The sequence below is a fragment of the Cervus canadensis genome, chromosome 6 (assembly GCF_019320065.1).
Source record: "Cervus canadensis isolate Bull #8, Minnesota chromosome 6, ASM1932006v1, whole genome shotgun sequence".
NCBI lineage: Eukaryota > Metazoa > Chordata > Mammalia > Artiodactyla > Cervidae > Cervus > Cervus canadensis.
This window is the reverse complement of record NC_057391.1, coordinates 82069050-82089142: the sequence shown is the minus strand read 5'-3', so window position 1 is coordinate 82089142 and position 20093 is coordinate 82069050. Positions and strand designations below refer to the sequence as shown.

Below are 20093 nucleotides of genomic sequence, written 5' to 3'. Positions count from 1 at the left end.
ACCTGCCAAAGATGGGAACATGGGTTTGATCCTTGGTCTGGGAAGTTAGATCCCACATGCTGTGGGGCAATTAAGCCCATGCACCACAGCTTCTGAGCCTGCATGCCCTCGAACCTGTGCTCCAAAACAAAAGAAGCCACTGCAGTGAGAAGCCAGTGCACCACAGCGAGAGAGTAGCCCCCACTTGCCGCAACTAGAGAAAGCCCACGTACAGCAACAAAGAGCCTGTGCATCACAAGGAAGACCCAGCACAGCCATGAATAAATTAATTAATAATAAATAAATAAGAGAGCCCCACTCCCTGATAGATTCCCCCATTTTAGTATTAAAATTTAATTATAAAAGTAATACAATAATAAATTATCATCATAAAAAATATATATTACTGCTAATGTTTGACCAAGCTTAAGTCTTGTTATCTTCTTGATCTTTCAGAGGTATTGCCATTAGCAGTTTGGTATATAAACTTTTGGTTCTTTTTCTATGTACTTGCGTCCGTATATAAATACCCATAGAAAATATTTATTATTGTTCTGTGGTGTGACTGTATCTTTACAGAAAGTCTTTCTCCAGGAGCCCTACAAGCTCAGGGATATTTCTCTTGATCTTGAACTTCCATGTTCACAGCTGCATCTCCCAGACCTAGAAGAGTGCCTGGCACATACTCGGTGCTCAGTAAACATTTGTTGGTTGGATAAATGAGTGAAAAATCATGGGACCTTAGAAAGTCTTTCATGTGAAGGCCTCTGGAGCTACCACATTCTCTTCACCACCTCCTGGCACTCCATGGTGGGCGGGGCAGGATGGTTCTGTCATTTCTGCAGCAATGCCCTGTGGATGGACACTTTGGTTGTTCTGGTTTGTCACTACCATGCAGTGGACATTGTGTGCATCTCACCTTGTGCACACATGCACAGGTTTCTTTAGAATAGACACCAAGAAGTGGCACTGTGGGTCATAAAGAATGCATGGTTTTAATTGTCTCTTCCAAACAGTCCTTTCCAAGAGGCTTTCAATTTATTCTCCCTCCAGCAGTATGTATGCCCAAATTCTTGTTAATACTTGATATTGCATGCGTGCATGCTAAGTTGCTTCAGTTGTGTCTGACTCTTTGCAACTCTGTGGACTCTAGACTACCAGGGTCCTCTGTTCATGGGATTCTCCAGGCAAGAATACTGGAGTGGGTTGCCATGCCTTAACTTCAGGAGATCTTCCAGACCCAGTAACTGAACCCCTGTCTATTATGTCTCCTGCATTGGTAGGCGGGTTCTTTATCACTAGTGCACCTGGGAAGCACCAATACTTGATATTAACTACACTTTAAAATGTTTACCTACTTGAAGGGTGGGAAATGGTACCTGCTTTTTTTTTTCCACATGATTACTTGTACCAAAATTTCCCTTCTATAATTTCTGTGCAAGAAAAGTAAAGAGAAAGAGGAACCTCAGAGTATATTCACAGAAATCAAATAAAATTATAATAGCTGACATTATTAAACACAGCCCTGTGTAGATGCTAAATCCATACCTGGGAGGCAGACACATCTGACTTTGAATCCTGGACAAGCCCCATGCTAGCTGTGTAATCTCAAGGGAGTCACTTAGCCTTTCTGGGTCTTGGGCCTCCTTATCTGTTAAATGGGGGAAATAATGGTACCCACATTACAGGGTTGTAAGAAGAATTAAGTGAGTTAATATTTGTCAAGTTCTTAACATGCCTGACCATCATGCTCTGTAAGTGGTCATTGGATAACTAAAAATGGATAGTTATACATTGGATAACTAACATGTCAGAGTCTATATTTTTTTATATGTATTGACTCATTTCAGTCTCCCATCAGTTTTAATGAGGCAAAAACAATTGTTAATCTTGTTTCAAGGGCAAAAAGAGGTTGAGAAATCCGTCCAAGGTCACATAGTTTTGCTGTTACGAGCAGAGCTAGGATTTGAACCCAGATTTCCAGCACCACTTAACCATTGCACTGTATGTCAATGTTGGAAAAGGGAAGAGGCAGATTTTTCTTTCTTCAAGAGCTGTGAAAAGTGGAGGAAAACTCTGAGGCATTGAGAAAGAGGCCACCAGAGCCTCCATCAGAGAACACCCCAGCCTTGTCCAGAGAACCCAGCCTCTGGACTGGGCACTTCCCTCCATCCTGACTAGTTCTGGAGTCCAGAGTCCAAAACCTTGTGTCCACACTGCAACCCCAGCACTACCTTGCTCTCTGAGCTCAGTCAGACCTCCCACCCTGGAGAGCCTCCTGTCTTCCTCTGTCAAAACTCCATCTGAACAGGCTTCCCAGGTGGCACTAGCGGTAAAGAATCCACCTGTCAATCCAGGAGACAAAATGCCGGCAGAGTTCCCCTGAGGAGCAAAAGCAATAATCCCACAAAAGCCCTGAGTCTAACAGAGGCCCAAGAAAACCTCATTGTCCTTCCTTCCTGGGGATTTAGGGCCATTTCTCTAGTCAACCTCTTCCCAATTCTCTCCCCTTGAGGCTCACATCATCATGAGGGTGGACCAGTGACACTCCAAGGATGGGGCGCTGAGCACAGTCTGCACCAGGTACTGCAATAAAGGGCTGCATTTTCATAAAGAATTTAAAGACAAATCATTGAAACTCAGTCTGCTTTTTATTATTAACATGCTCTAGTGATTTTAAACTATACCAGTGATAAAATACTCCTCCCTGAAAAAAAAAAACTTTTGTTGATTTAAGTTCTAAATGCCTGCACTCAGGGTGGACCAGCTCCCCACCTTGCCCTTGGTACACCACTGGGCAGGAATTGTACTTGGTGCAGGAGCATCTGCTTCAATAATGAGTCCTCGCCTGGACCTCTTTGGGGGAGGGTAGCAAGAGGCAAGGAGCCAAGGGAGCATGACTCAGTGGACCACAGAGGAGCGCCCTTTATTGCTGCATAACAAATCATTCCAAAATAACATGGCTTAAAACAAGCACTATGTTATCGCTTACGATGCTGTGGGCTGGTTGGGCAGGGCTCAGTGGGGATGGCTCATCTCTGCCCCATGTGGTTTTCCTGGGCTTGGTCTGCGGCTGCAATTTGGGCTGAAAGAAACAAAACAGCCTTCCTCTCCTGCCCAGCCCCTCAGTGGAGATGGCTGGGACACTGCAACTTTTCTTTACTCCTTGTTTTTCATCTTCTAGACTCTTCTCTGCATGTCATTGTTCTAACAGTATGACCCAGACAGTTTTTATCCTGTGGCTCAGAACTCCAAGACAGTGAAAGTAGAAGTTCTCAAGGGCCTCTTTGGACCTGGGCCTAGAACTTGTACAACCTTCCTTTGGCCACCAGTCATGGACCAGACCAGGTTTGGTATGACTGGAAACTACACAAGAATGTCAATCAGAGAGGCTCAGTTCCCCACCCAGCAAGGCACCATCTGGAAGCTGTGACTGTCCTGCAGTCAGGGAGTGGTTGAGCCTGGGTGACAGAGCTTTGCAGCTGAGGGTTTCCTCTGAAGCCTTCTACAGCCCCACCCAAGGACACACTTACCTTCCTCTGGGTAAGGCCTGGTCTCCCCAGGACCACCCTCCCCCCAAATCCACCCACTGGAATAACCCTTTCCAACTCCCATGAAAACTTACTCTCAGGATTGAAGTGCCCTACTGACCTGTGCTGACATGTCGTGCTGTGTGTGAATAAGCCCCGGGCAGTCCTGGGCCTGGCCCTCCCACCCCCCAGGGGGACACAGCGGTCTTCTGGAGCAGTGAGTGAAAGCGTTAGTTGCTCAGTCATGTCCGACTCTATGTGACCCCATAGAGTAGCCTGCCAGGCTCCTCTGTCCTTGGGATTCTCCAGGCAAGAATACTGGAGTGGGTAGCCATTCCCTTCTCCAGGGGATCTTCCCTATCCTGGGATCAAACCCAGGTCTCCTGCATTGCAGGCGAACTTTTTACCATCTGAGCCACCAAGTCCCTAGGTAAAACTCCAAGCACTTCAGCAAGCGGGTGCAGGAGAGGTTCCCAAGCAGGTGGGGGTGTGGTATCTCCCGGTTGCCCGTGCCCCTGACTGACTATATGCCAGTGGGAATTGCCCATCTGTCCAGAAAATTAGAGCCCCCTCAGTCCAGGCCATCCGGGGGTTTTTTGTTCATTACCTTCTCAGCTTGCTCTCCAGGTGCCTTTCCGTAATCGTTTCCTTCAGAGAGCTAACAGCAATCACTACCTCAACGGCAAGTACCGCTTCTCTGTCCCAGGCTTGTGTTGCAGTCTTGGGGAATTGCCTCACTACGTGGAGGGGGCTGCTGTCTGGGGGAGTGGGGGGAGCCCACTGATGGTCCTCCATCCTCTGTGCTCTAAGCCGACGTGCGAGGCCCATTACCCAAGGCCCCTTCCAGCAGGCCCTCCCAGCACCTCTTAGCATCGCGCCCTCCCCCTCTCTCTGAGCTGCACCCAAGTGTGTGTGTCTATTACAGGAAGGGGGAGAAGAACCCAGCAGTATGTCACGGGAGTAATAATTACATCCCCAACTCCCATCATGCCGTCTGCTGCTGACCTTTCACCCTTCCTCTCTTTTAATCACCCCCCAGCATCACTCACTCTGACAGAGCAGCAGCACGGGCCCTGTGACCTGTCAGCCTGGGGACATGACTTATAGGGCCTCGCAGGTGGACAAAGGGAAGGGAGATAGGCCACATAAATCTCCCTGGTGAATAAAGGAGAGTAATGGAGTGCGCTCCCCAGGCCCGCGCTAGCAGACTCCCGCGGTCTCGTTATTCGGCACAGAGTTTCGGTGATGAGGAAGTGGCCCCGGCTGACTTGTGGGCCCCAGTCAACCTTGCCAAAGCCAGCAGCTCTACAGGAGCCCCAATGTCACATCCACCCTGATGTCCCCAGAGAGGGCAGGACAGGGGAGGGCAGCTGGCTCCCAGGCTGGTTTATTGCATCTGCAAGTGGAGGAGTGCTTAGTCGTTCAGTCGTGTCCGACTCTTGAGACCCATAACCTGTAGCCAGCCAGGCTCCTCTGTCCAGGGGATTCTCCAGGCAAGAATACTGAAGTGGGTTGCCATTTCCTTCTCCAGGGGGATCTTCCCGACCCAAGGATCAAACCCAGATTTCCTGCATTGCAGTCAGACTCTTTACCAACTGAGCTACAAGGGAAGCCCGCAAGTGGAGGGGAGGAAGGGAACCCACCTCAAGCCAAGCAGCCCCGGGCCCGGCCCCTCCTCGGGTGGTGGTCCCTAAGCAGCTTGGTCAGGAGCTTCTTCCAGGAAGGGGAGACAGCAGGAGCATCCCCAGGCCTGGGGCTCTCTCTCTAGAGAGAGCCCAGAGTGGTGCCCCTTACCTGGGAAGGGGTCCCCTGGCCAGAGAACACCGAGGGAGTGACTTGGCAGATTGTATGCAGGATTCACTGGGATCCTTCCAAGCTTCACTAATTAGCATGAGAGAACCTGTCCTCACTAAAGCATCTGGGAAGAAATGGGTACCCGATGCCTGGAACCCTGAGCTAGGCAGGAATGACCCCCTTTCACGGGCAAACCCTCAAGCTGGGATGAGTTGCTGATTCTGAAACTCACTCATTCATTTCGACACCAGCTGCCTCTCAAGACTTTCTTTACCTGTTTGTTTAGCTGCGGGACTGCAAGCTAGGGTCCATAAGCCAAACACAGTCCATGGATGTCTTTTGTTTAGTCTGGAGTTGTTTTATCAAATTAGAACTTGCAGTTCTTCAGACGGTACTGGCTCACTCCAGTACACACTCCACAGACACCTGCCATCACACTTAATCCTGGTTCCAGTCATCCGCATCACCTGCCTCTTCCCTGTAGACAGTTTGACCCCAAGGAAGCCCAGGCCTGGTTCCTAGGTGGTCCCACTCAGACCCTCCATCCTTCTTGAGGACTGTTTCCGCCTCACCTCCTACCTCTACCTGGAGAGCACATTAACTTGCTTGAACCTTTTACAGCTTTTACTGCATCTGAGCCTCAGAATAACTCCCTGAGACAGCAAATGGCATTATCCCCATTTGGACGGGTGGACAGGTGGAGAACATGGGTAAGAAGAGTAACTGGCTTGCTTTAGGCCACACAACTGGTCAATGAAAGACAGAGGAGGACCCAAAGATTCTGATTCCAGATGTCTTTTTTTCCACCAGATCATCAGTTCAGTTCAGTTCACTCAGTCGTGTCCAACTCTTGACGACCCTGTGGACTGCAGCACACCAGGCTTCCCTGTCCATCGCCAACTCCTAGAGCTTGCTCAAACTCATGTCCATCGGGTCAGTGATGCCATCCAACCATCTCATCCTCTGTCATACCCTTTTATTCCTGCCTTCAATCTTTCCCAGTATCAGGGTCTTTTCTAAGGAGTCAGTTCTTCACATCAGGTGGCCAAAGTATTGAAGCTTCAGCTTCAGCATCAGTCCTTCCAATGAATATTAGGACTGATTTCCTTTAGGATTGGCTGGTTTGATCTCCTTGCAGTCCAAGGGACTCTCAAGAGTCTTATCCAACACCACAATTCAAAACATCAATTCTTTAGCACTCAGCTTTCTTTATGGTCCTGCTCTCACATCTATACATGACTACTGGAAAAACCATAGCTTTGACTAGATGGACCTTTGTTGGCAAAGTACACCAGACCATAATTCTAATGAATTTTTGCCCCCACCACACCCAACTACACATTTATAGTTGGATCATCATATCTCAGAGTGCAAGGGCTGTTGGGTCCAATTCTCTACCTTGATGCACAAACAGCCTTCGTGATAACTCCAACACAGATGGTCCCACAGCCCCTGCTGACACCTTCTGGGGCCAAGGGACTCACCATTTCAGAGGGATGGTTTATTCCATCCTTGTGGAGTATTTGCCTTTAGAAAACTCTTTCTCATCTTCCTGGAGCCCAAATCTGTGAGGTCCTCTTTCCACCACCATTGGCTCTTCTGCTGCTGTTAGTGTCCACATGGAAGCAGCTCTCTCACTTGAAGGATCTGAAGACCCTTTGCCAGGCTTGACAGGCTCAGTTGCTGTATCGGTCGGGATCACAAGGGACAAAATACTGACCCTAAAGGGAATTTATTGATCCATGAAACTGGCAAGATCCAGGATTAGGCGTTAGGGGACCCAAGGGTACAAATAGTATTTGAGGAGCTTGTCCCCATTTCTCAGCTCTGCCTTCCTCTACATTGACATTGTTCTCAGGTAAGTGCTCCAGATGTGGAGGCACCTGGGCAGACTCAGCCTAAATCCCACCAACTCAGTAAATGCCATGAGAAAGAGTTCCCCTTTCCCAAGAATTCCAGAAAAAGCCATGGGTAGAACTGTCTTTGATGGAGCTTGGGTCACATGTCTACCCGTGAACCAGTCCCTGTGTCCAGGAAGAGGGAGATCTCTGAATGGTCAGGCCTGGGTCATACATCCACCTCCAGGAATTGGCCCCACCTATATGATATGCCCAGCGAGGTGGGGGGAGTCCCCGAAGGAAAATCATGGAGCACTTTACAGAACATGGGAAGGTGGAGATTGGCCCACTGTAGTAGTCATGGTTTCAAGGCCTATGCCACCCTGATCATTCTCTCTCTGTGCGTTCTCTGGGGTGTTTCTTTCTTTGTGTAGTGTGGTGGGTTCAGAGAGTAGAACTGAGTCTCCCACAGGTGGTATCAACTGCGAAAAGTGGGTTCCAAATGTATCCTACTTGACTCCTGGACACTCCACTTCTATCAGACATGAGGGTCCCATTTGGGACCACACTGCTGTTCTGGCCCCCTGGGCCTGCAGGCAACTAACACACCCGGGTCTTGTACTGCCCTTTGGCCACCAACCTCCACCTCTGGGTTAGCACAATGGGGATTTTAAAAACAAAGGTATAACCCTATTCAGTCAAGCTTAATCATTTCAGCCCCATCGTTGCAGCTCATTGGAATCATTTAACATATGCTTGTTCTGGCAGTCCAAAACTGTGGCCATATGTTTTTTATTCTAGTCTCTGTCATATAAAGCTTAGTAGGACAGGATTAAGAGCATAGCCCTATGGCCTGCCTCTAGAGACTCCATCAATTCAATGATTAGACCTCTTTAGTGAGAATAACAATAGAACCAATCTCAAAAGATTGTCATGATGATTAAATGAACTAATATTTGTAAAGCCCTTAGAACAGGACCTAGCACATGGTGAGTGATATGAAAGTGTTGGCTAAACAGACAGCTGGGCCTTGATTAATCAAGAGATATGAACTAGAGCTGTGCTATTATTCAACCCCCATTTTCTGTACCAGGCCCCACGTCTCTTGTGATAGGTTTTATCAAATGCCTTGACATACAAGAATGATATCTCTGCCTTTCCCCTCATCAGTGTTATAAAACACAGAAAGTGCGGTTTGGCTGGTATAAACAATGATGACCCCTTGTGACCCACATTCCTTTCTATGAGCTCCAAATCCATCTACTTGATAAGTGTACTGTTCTAAAACTGGGGACTATCAATCTTTCTGATCAAGAACGTGTGGTACCACCTATTAGAAATTTCAGACAACGTGGTATTAGTGTCTCTGTTCTTGGAGTCAAAGTTATACTCAATCAAGGAGAGTAAATTCAGTTTCCTTGAGACCTAAAACAACAATCCCCAAAGTCAGGACCCTGCCCTTGATCACTCACTAAACCAAGCTAAGCAATAGAGGAAGGTGTTTGGATCAGTTAAAAGTGCTGTGTGTGACCTGCAAGTAACAGAACACCAGACACCATAGCTTGATCATAAGGATTGGAATAACCAAGAAGTTCAGAGGTGGCAGGTCTTAGGATTGGCTGAGCATTGGTTAACCATGTATTGAGAACCCAGACTCTTTCTGTTTCAGTTCTGCCATCCTTAGCTTTTGGTTTGTGCCCCATAGTTATAAGATTGCTGCTGAAGCTCCAGATATCATGGCCTTCAAAGAGGCACAAAGAAAGGGGATTCTCTTCCTTTTCCTATGGGGTAACAAAATATATCATCTAGAAGTCCCCAGTGTACTTCTCGCTTGTACATCATTAGCCCTAAGAAGGTTACATGGTTTTCCCTAGCTACAAGTAAGGCTAGGAACTGGAGTACCTATGTTGTATAGACAGTGATGGCAAAGGATAAGTGGGTTAGGAATGGCTGTTAGGTAGCCAACAAACAAGGCCTACCATGACTTTCCAGGCAGGATGGAAGCCCTGTTTATCCACCACCACGCCCCAGAGCCCCTGGAGGAGGGCATGGCAACCCATTCCAGTGTTCTTGCCTTGAGAATCCCCATGGGCAGAGGAGCCTGCAAGGCTGCAGTCCATGGGGTCGCAAAGAGTTGGACATGACTGAGCGACTAAGCACAGCATAGCACCCCCTAGACCATATGTTAGCACTAGAAGTAACCTTCAATTCATCTTGTCCAGCTTCATCTGGCTGTGATAAAACAGAGGCCCAAAGAGAAAAAGACTTGTCCAAGGTCACACAGCTAGTTAGTAACTAGTTAGTAGCTGAACAGTGTTTTTAATCCATAAATGAGGATAATAAGGTTTTAATCAAGCTAGGTTCTCTCTCAAAGAGAGAAAGAATGTTTAATTTTAAGGCTCATGGAATTGGGCAGGCCAGCAGCCTGGAAATTCAGGTAAGAGTTGATGTTGCAGTTTGAATTCCAGCTCTTAAGGGCAGCAGGCTGGAAACTCAGGCAGGATTTCTATGTTGCAGTCTTGAGAATTTCTTCAGGAAATCTCGGTCTTAAAATGTTCAACTAATTAGATGTGGCCCATCCACATTATAGAGGGTGATCTGCTTTACTCAAAGTCTGTGTGCTAAATATATCTAAAAAATACCGTTGTAGCAACATCTAGACTGGTGCTTACCCAAACAACTGGCTACTAGAGCCTCATCAAGTTGGCACGTAAATCAATCATCACACAATAGCATCTATCTGATAAGACTGTTATGATGATTAAATGAGTTAATACTTATAAAGCTCTTAGAAGTACAGAATCAGTACTTGAACCTGTGCTAAATAAATAGATATATAAACAAGAAAACAAACTGGGACTTGAACCCAGGTCTTCTAGCACCATGGTTGCCAAACTGTGGTCTCCTGGGCACTCCTCACACACGGGGGCATCACAGGATGTTATAAACTTTCCCAGCAAACAGTCAGCATCTGCCAGTGTTGAGCAAATACTTGATATCTGCCAAACACGATGTGAATTACCAACCTGAGGTAGTTCACAGCTTCAGCGTTGGATCATACAACATTCTTTGCAGTGGTCGCATATCTTCAAGAAGCTGGATTTTCAGTGGTTGCTACAATAAAAGTCAAAGCAGAGCTGGTCGATCTTATTCCAAAGTCTGAGAAGATGTGTGGTGGCCAACAGGCACACATGTCCCATCAGTATGTGATTACAGTTAACAATGAAATAAAATCTTTTTAAGTTTAAATTTATGTCAGGACTTCCCTCATGGTCCAGTGGCTAAGACTCTGTGCTTCCAATGCAGGGGGCCCAGGTTCGATCCCTGGTCAGGGAACTAGATCCCACATGCTGCAACTAAGAGTCAGCATGGCGCAGCTAAAGATCCCACGTGTTACAACAAAGATGGAAGACCCCACATGCCACAGCTAAGACCAGGCTCAGCCAAATAAGTTACAATAATTTTTAAAATTTAAGTTTATGTGTACCTTTCTTTTTTTCAAATGGCTAATCAGTTGTGAAAACACAAATATTTCAGCTTAAGTAGACCTAACTACTTAAGAAACACAACTTTTAGGTATTTATTTTGACCCAGGGGTATTGCAAAAAAATGATCAAGACCCTAAGAGTGTCATGAACCAAGAATGTTTAGAAAACTTTGTTCCTTCTATTTCATTACATTTCTTATTATTGCATCTAACGCTTGTCCACCCCAAACATCCTGAAAGACGACAGGAAGGGTAAGGAGTTTGGCAAGGCTTCATTTACTCAGTGACTGAAAAAAGCCCTGGGTGGGGGCGTTCCAAGTGAAACCAGGAGCCTGGCAGGTGGGCCAACGGGTCACCCTGTCTGGCCCTAGAGACAAACCCAAACCCCAGCCCCCTTTTCCTCTGGGGCAGCATCTGGATGCTAAGCCGCGTTCCCCCCACCCCCCCTCCGCCAGCCCCCACCCCCACTCCAGCAGGGTGAGGCTCAGCTGAAAGGCTGCGTTCTTGCTAGAAAGGGCGATGCCATGCAGCCCTGGGGCAAGGCAGGGGAGAGAAGACCCTCCCTAGCCTCCCCCACTGGGTGGGTACCTCGGAAGAGCTGCAGGACCCAGCACCCCTGCCCTCCCCGCATCTGCCGTTTAACGATGATGGAAGCTGCTGTCAGTGCGCGGCGACAGTAATAAACACTCTTCTTAATAACACAGGGTGTACCTCTTATTAAAATGAATGGACTCCCACAGCGCAGCCTGGGGCTGCACGGCTGGCAGCCAGCTGGGGACGGCAGCCCTCAACTGGAGCAGTTTATCTGCTGTAATTACTGGCAGGACAACACAGTAGGGGCTTCTGGGGACAGGCTGGGAGTGGGTCCAGGCCTAGGCTCAGCTTAGAGTTACAGTCACACACTTGGAGACACCCCCCACACAGACCTCACAGCCAAGAGCACACCTTCCCACATCCAGGGGTGTGAAGACACACCTATGCAGAGTCACATGCATACACCTGGAGTTGACACAGGAACCCTCTGATGGGATCCATGTGCCTGATGTGGCAAAAGGCAGCAAAAGGAACTGCCATGTTCTCAGGGGTGGCCCAAGACCACAGGGATGGGTGAGCAATGTGCACTGTGCTTAGTCGCTCAGTCGTGTCCAACTCTTCAAAACCCCATGGGCTGCAGCCCCGGCAGGCTCCTCTGTCCATGGGGATTCTCCAGGCAAGAATACTGGAGTGTGTAGCCACGCCCTCCTCCAGGGTGAGAAATAGGGCTCTGCAAATAAATAAAGCTCAGAGAACACCCACAGAACTTCAAGGGGTATGGGAACCAGGTGGTAAGCTACTTGGCAGTGCTCGGGATCAGAGAGACCTACAGAGAGCTCCGGGCCCATGACATCACAGGATCATGGGCATATGCTCTCATGGCACCATGGGAGGCACTTAACAGAATTAGAATTGACCATCTTAAGATTTGTTACTTAAGAGTGTTAAAGGAATATGTGACTGGAGGAGTGAGTGAATTAGTGAAGTAACCAGGAGTTCTGCAGGGCATGTGATGAGCACACATCCACAGATGCACATGTGAACACACACTCAGGCACAGACACACAGGCAGAGGCACACACAGACACATATACATGTGGATGGACACACACACACAGGAACACACAGTCACACACGCACACACCTGCACAGACACATACACGTTCACAACTCACATCTGACACACCCCTTTTTCTGGTTCAGCCAGTGCTGGAAACGTCGGTCAGTGCTAGGAACACACACACTGTCAGCTCAGGCAGGTGACCTCAGATCCACTATGAGAGACTTTGATTTTAAGATACTGTCCTTTTGAGAAGTGAGAGAAAGGTGTTTTGTGAAGACCCAAGAGAAGGTGAGACAAAGGGACTCAGGGACCCACAGCATTCCTTCCTTGTGACCCCCAGTTCAGCCCAGCCTGCCGGTGAGGAGGTTGAAACCCCATCAAGCAGAGGCCTCGCCCTGCCTCCCACTGAGCTGTGTTGCCCTGTTTTCACAGGGACCTAGACGCCTCTCCGGGACTCTCCACAAGGAGGGGTCTTCCCACAAGGTGAGTGAGTGAGTGAGTGAGTGAAAGTCACTCAGTCATGTCCAACTATATGGTCCATGGAATCTTCCAGGCCAGAATACTGGAGTGGCTAGCTTTTCCCTTCTCCAGGGGATCTTCCCAACCCAGGGATCGAACCCAGGTCTCCTGCATTGCAGGCGGATTCTTTACCAGCTGAGCCACCGGGGAAGCCCTCCCACGAGGTAGTGGTTTCCCCTGGTTTTGCAGGAGGGGGCAGTGGTGAAACAGAGAGAGAGAGAGAGAGGGAGCGGGGTGGGAGGGGGGGAGGCGCATGTCTGTAGGTGGATGTGCGTGCCTACAGCACAAGGAGAGCCAGAATTTCTACTCCCCAGTTGGAGCAAATCTCCTCTTCCATCCTAGTATGGGGCCGCACAAAAGAATTTGCCCAAAGGGCTCCATTCTTTACAAATATACAAAAATTGAAAACAACCAAACTAGCCTAGGAACAACTACATCTTGCTCATCTCAGTCCAAGCTGGACATCAGAATGGAGATGAAGCTTTAACCCATGAGATGCTGATAAAATCAGTCATTTCCAGCTTCTACCAAGCATTTCCTCTGGGCCAGGCCTGGCTGTGCACTTTAGAGAGGCCATCTCCTCAAATTCCCACATCAACCCTGTCATCATCTCCACTTTATAAAGGAACAAGTAGATAGGAAGTAACAGGACCAGGACTCACTCCCAGGCTGCCTGATCCGAGAACTCATGTTCTCCATCAGTATACAACACTGCCTTTGGAGGTAGCAAGCACATGAACTTGACCTCAGGAACCGACACTGCAACTATCAGCATTTTCCAGCTTCTTGGAAGCTACTCCTCACAAATGAGATGCTAGGTGGGAGGTAGCCTCTCACACTAGCCTCCTACAGGTGATTGTGGCTGCAGTAGGGGACCTGGTCCTACACCTTACAGCCATGGGAATGCACTGCTTCTAAATTTGGACAGCTAGCTTGTACCTGGCCAACTCCAGCTTCCGAGAATAACTACTAAACCTGGACTTAAAAACACAATATATACAAACATGGATGACCCTTGGGAACATTAGACTAAGTGAAATAAACCAGTCCCAAAAAGACAATACTGAAGCATCTTTTCTGATCACAACTGTATGAAACTAGAAATCAATGATAAGAAGAAAACTAGAAAAGTCACACCTATGTGGAGATTAAACAACATGCTATTGAATGAATAATCAGTTACCATTTCCTTCTCCAGGGGATCTTCCCGACTCAGGGATTGAACCTGGCTCTGCCTCTTTGCAGGCAGACTCTTTACAGACTGAGCTACAAGGGAAGCCCTTAATGGGTCAATAAAGAAATAAAAAAGAAATTAAAAAATACCTTGAGACAAATAAAAATGGAAATACAACCTACCAAAACTTATGGAATGCAGTTATAAGAGGAAAGTTAATAGAAATAAATGCTTACTTGAAACAAGAAAAATCTCAAACAACCTAACTTTATACAAGGAACTAGAAAAAGAACAAATGAAGCCCAGAGTTAGCACAGTAAATAACCAAAATCAGAGCAGAAATAAAAAAGGCGAAAGAGGAAAAATATAAGATCAATGAAACTAAGAGCTGTTTCTTTAAAAAGTTCAACAAAATTGACAAAACTTTAGACTCATTCAGAAAAAAAGAGAAAGGACTCAAAAACCAGAAATGAAAGAGGAGACATTACAATTGTTACCACAGACATAAGAGACTACTATAAACAATTTTATGCCAACAGATTGGACGACCTGGAAGAAATGGATACATTCTTAGAAACAAAGCCTTCCAAGACTGAATCAAGAAACAGGAAATCTGAATAAACCAACTACTAGCATGAAGATTGACTCAGTAATCAAAATCCTCCCAATAAACAGAAGCCCAGAACCAGGCAGCTTCGTGGTGAATTCCATCAGTCAGAGTAGAGTTAATACCAATCCTTGTCAAACTCTTCCAAAAGATAGAACAAGAAGGAATACTTACCAACTCATTTTATGAGGCCAGCATTACTCAGGCATAGGAACCAGGAAAGGACACCACAAGAAAAGCCAGTCACAGGCCAGTTTCCTTGATGAAGCGCCTTCCCAGGTGGCTCAGTGGTAAGGAATCCACCTGCCAATGCAAGAGACATGAATTTGTTCCCTGGGTCGGGAAGATCCCCAGGAGAAAGAAATGGCAACCCACTCCAGTATCCACATCCAGAGAATCCTATGGACAGAGGAGCCTGGCAGGCTGCATTCCATGGGGTCACAAGAGTCAAACATGACTTAGCAACTAAACAACAACAGTCCCTGATGAATAAAGATGTAAAAATTCTCAATAAAATATTAGCAAAACGAATTCAACAATATATTAAAGGGATCATACACCTCAATCAAAAGGCATTTATTCCAGGAATACAAAGATGGTCTGACATATATATACACATTATTATTAGTAGTAGTAGTAGTAATATTAAGAAGAATGAAATCTTAACATTTGCAACAACAGGACGGACCTTGACGGCATTATGATAAGGAAAGTGAGTCAGACAGAGAAAGATGATACACTCTCATTTATACGTGGAATCTAAAAGAAAAAAACCAAGCTCATAGATGCAGAGAACAGACTGGTGGTTGTCAGAGGTCAGGGAAAGCATGAAAGAGGTAAAGGGAGTCAAAATGTATAAACTTCCAGTTATAAAACAAGTCATTTGGAGGTAATATACAGCAGAGCGACTATAGGTAATAATACTGTATTACACATTTGCAAGTTTCAAAGAGAGTAAATCTTAAAACATCTCAGCACAAGAAGAAAATCTGTAACTCTGTATGATATGGATATTAATTAAACCTGATTGTCATGATTTCGCAATACATGCAAATATTAAATCATTATGCTGTGCGTCTGAAACTAATATAAAATTGTATGTCAATTATACCTCAGTAAAGAAAAAGAAAGAAAAAAAGAAAGCGGTTAAAATGGTTAAGATGTGTCTTTTCCCACAAATACAAATGGAATGAAGGGTTTGGAACAGCTAGGCCAGCAGGAAGTGTCCCCAAAGAGGGCTGCGGGGGATCTGGGTGTCAAGCCTCCAGCATCCATCTCTGGTCCTCCTGCCACCATTGCACATCCTGAGTCTTCCCACACTCCCCAGATGATGAACAGGTCAGTCTTCAGCTGAGGGTGGCCCTGCAGCAACCTCTCCAAAATTAGCCCTTGCTCCCCTTCTCCTCCTCCTCTTTTCCCTTCTCCCCCTCCCCATGGTTTGCCCTCCTGACCTGAGCCGCAGCAACAGACAGCTGGTATGCTCCTCTGGTTCCTCTGGTTTTGTGTTTCCACTATGCTTAACTTGGCTCCAATTATGGGAACCACAGTGAAAGAGGAGAGTGAAAAATTTGGCTTAAAACTCAACATCCAGAAAACTAAGATCATGGCATCAGGTCCCATCATTTCATGGCAAATAGATGGGAAAACAATGGAAACAGTGAGGAGCTTTATTTTGGGGGGCTCCCAAATCACTGCAGATGGTGACTGCAGCCATAAAATTAAAAGACGCTTGCTCCTTGGAAGAAAAGCTATGACCAACCTAGACAGCATATTAAAAAGCAGAGACATTACTTTACCAACAAAGGTCCATCCAGTCAAAGCTATGGCTCTTCCAGTAGTCATGTATGGATGTGAGAGTTGGACTATAAAGAAAGCTGAGCACCAAAGAATTGACACTTTTGAACTGTGGTGTTGGAGAAGACTCTTGAGAGTCTCTGGAACTGCAAGGAGATTCAACCAGTCCATCCTAAAGGAAATCAGGATTTCCCTAGATATTCATTGGATGGTCCGATGCTGAAGCTGGAACTTCAATACTTTGGATGCCTGATACAAAGAGCTGACTCATTGGAAAAGACCCTGATGCTGGGAAAGATTGAAGGCAGGAGGAGAAGGGGACGACAGAGGCTGGCATCACCGACTCAATGGACAAGAGTTTGAGTAAACTCTGGGAGTTGGCGATGGACAGGGAGGTCTGGCATGCTGCAGTCCATGGAGTCGCAAAGAGTCAGACATGACTGAATGACTGAACTGAACTGAACTGATGGGAACCACCAAGTTAAAGCAGAGCCAGTTCAAAACTGCATTTACCATCACAGTTCAGGTGGTTCTAGGACCAGCTTTTGACGGTGGGTGATGAGGAGGCAGGGTCCAGAATTTAAAGATCATAAAATGACATGCCTTTGGGCACACCATGTGAAAAGGGTTTCACAATCATTGTTTCCTTTCATGCTCACAACAAAGCTATGGTGGTAGTGAGAGCCCGTTTTACAGATGAGGAAACTGAAGCTCTGAGATTACACAAATTGCCCAAGGCCCCAAGCTTTTAATCACTGAGCCATGCTGCTTCCTCTGCTCTTGGAGGAATCCAGACACCTCTTCCCCTCCCATGAGGAAAGAGGACCGCAAGTGTCTTCTTTTGGGATGAAAGATAGGGACTGTAATGACTTCCGTCATGCCTTTGGGCAGCTGTGATGACAGGACTGAGAAAGTGGCTGGGCAACACTCACTGTCAGACCTCCAGTGACTAAGCTTATCAGACTCTGGGTCTAAAGATGTCTAATGAACAGGCTGGCTGCTGGGCCACCCGTGGTGGGGGCCTGCAGGTGAGGCTTTCAATAAACCTCATCTTGGGGCCCTCCAAAATTTGTGTCCAGGTGTCCTCAAGGGAAACCTTAAATGGAACAGGAAGTTGTGAAAAAGGATGTGGCACAGAAGGGGCAGTCTCACCTGATTTGAGTTGGCAGTGATGACATCACTATTGGCAGTGATGACATCACTACTGGCCATGATGACAATAATAACCAAAGCACCACTGTTTGAGTACCCACCATGAACCAGGCCCTTGCTCTGATCGTCTACGTCCTTGTTACTAAAATTGTGACCCACTGGCATCACTTGGAAGCTAATTACAAATAAAGGTGCTCAGGCCCTACCCCAAACTTGCTGAGTCAGCATCTCCTTTTTTCACCAGGTCCTCAGGTGATTCACAGGCACTGCCTCACACCTGTCTTATTCAGTCCTTAGTGCCACGTTCCCAGGAAATTGTGTTTTTTTCTGCTCAGATTTTACAGATGAGGAAGCTGAGGCCCAAGAGGCTGAATTTCACCGTCCAGGGACAAGAGGAGGAAATAGTTGGAATTTGACCCTGTGGGCAATGCTGCTTCAAACCTAAGAAAGAGGCGATGGGAAGTTTATGAGCTGTTCTCTGATTCTGGGCTTTTGATTCTTGTCTTTTAACCAGGCTGCCCCCCGGAAGGACACCGGAGGCTCCCTGCAAGCAGGAGGAGTTACTCGAGGGCTGCCCTGGACCTCAGTCTTGCCCCTTCCTCCTGCACCCCAAGTGGGGCTTCCCGAAACTTGGCCACAGCATCCCCTTGAGGGAGGTGCTTGGGAGGGTAGTGCTCAGAGGGAAACAAGGATGCTCTCTCACCTGCCGCCCCAACTTGGTCCTCCTGACACAGGCAGCCAAAGGGGGCCAACCTAGGGCCTGCCGGGTTAGCCCAGCTCCCAGCAAGCCAGGGACATTCTCTCCCCTGCCCAGGAATGTGGCGCCCGCTCCCTCCTTCAGGAAGCCCACGAAGCCACGCAACCTACGCCAGCAGCATCCTTGCCCATGGGGCTGTGGCCCGCGCCGCGTCTCATTCCGAACGCCTCAATCGCTCCCATTAGCTGAGATTGCATGTTCAGAGCACAAACATCACGCCTGTCACTGCCACCGCACGTCCTCCACCAGCCGGGAATGGTCTCGTCTCCTTCAATCCATCACGGAGGGTTTCCACCGCTCTCCCTCGGTGTGCCCTTCCCCCAGCGCCTGGCCCAGGGGAGTGACTGGGCTGCCAGGTGGGCGGAGAGAGGCGGCAGGAAGCTAAGAGCAGGGACCTCCAGGGCCCTGAGCCCTGCAGAACTTAGCACCTGAAGAACCCAGCCCCGACCACCGAGCAGGCCTGCTTCAGACCCCGAGGAAGCAAATGAGGAGGTGGCGGGAACAGAAGGGTTAGTTGCTCAGTCGTGTCCGACTCTGGGACCCCACGGACTGTAGCCCTCCAGGCTCCTCTGTCCATGGGGATTCTCCAGGCCAGAATACTGGAGTGGGTTGCCTTTCCTTCATTCAGGGGATCTTCCTGATCCAGGGATCAAACCTGGATCTCCTGCATCTTTACCATCTGAGCCACCAGCGAAGCCTCTGGCAGGAGCAGAGGCCTTCCCTAACACTCCCCAGGCCCGGGATGTACACTTGCTGCCCCCCAGAGATGAAGTCACTGTTTTTAAAATTGTGAATCTGGGGGCCTCATCCCTGGGCATTCTGACTCCGGGTATCTGGGGCAGAGCCTGAGAATCTGCATTTTTTAACAGAGCTGCTCCCTGTGATTCTGAGATCATAGGTCCCCGGACCCAAAAGTTGAGCAACTTGGCTGATGGATCCTCTTATCAGTAGGTTAGGTCGGATGGCACTGTCGTAACAACCCCCACACCCTCAGGGGCTTAATACAATAACAATTCATTTCTTGCATCTCCATGCCCAAAGCTAGTTGGCTGGAAGTTCCTTTCACTGGGGTTATTCAGAGACCCAGCTGAGGAAACTCGTCTGGACCAGATTTCTGTGATTGCCGGTGAGGAGCACAGCTGAGGGGTCAAGCCGACCAGTGCTCCAGCCTGAAAGCAACACGGAACACTCCTGCCCACAACCCACTGGCGGAACTAATGCTAGAATCCTGCCCGGCTTTGAGAGAATGGGGAGAAATAACCCCCAACTTGTGCCAGGAGAGAGAGAGAGAGAGGAATGCAACACAGGGGAACCGTCTGGGCATTCCCTCTGGATGGCACTGCCCCTGCCTGCTGATGCCTGACCCACTGGCTGCAGCACAGCAAGATGGACCACACGAGGTGAAGGCCTGGGCCTTCTATTTCCACGGCACTTAGTCATCACCAAAGTTTAGTCACATGCGTTATTGCTGCAGCAGGATTATCTATACATGTATGTTATTTGTTATGTTGTGTGTTATGCTGTGTGTGTGTGTCGCTCAGCCGTGTCCAACTCTGTGCAACCCCATGGATTGTAGCCCACCAGGCTTCCTGGTCCATGGAATTCTCCCGGCAAGAACATTGGAGTGGGTTGCCATGCCCTTCTCCAATGTTATGTTATGTTATATCATTTCACTTAGTTTTTAGAGCAGTTGAGCGTATAACCCTTGAGGCCACAGTTAGTTCCAAGGGAGGACTGAGCTTAGTGCCCAGGTGTTTGGGATCCTAGGCCAGGGCCCTTCTGATCAGACTCGGGCCAAGGCAGAGCCAGGGCGGGTTCGTCCCATGAACTTCAGGCTTGTTGGTTTGGGTTGGGCCTCCCCCACT

The 20093-nt window shown here is 47.9% G+C and overlaps 1 non-coding gene across 1 annotated transcript; it reads left to right on the top strand.

Annotated features, from left to right (window-relative positions):
- Positions 1-10404: 10404 nt before the first annotated feature.
- TRNAG-UCC lies at positions 10405-10477 on the top strand. Its single transcript has one exon. It is a non-coding gene; the product is annotated as a tRNA-Gly (tRNA).
- The last annotated feature ends 9616 nt before the right edge of the window (positions 10478-20093 follow it).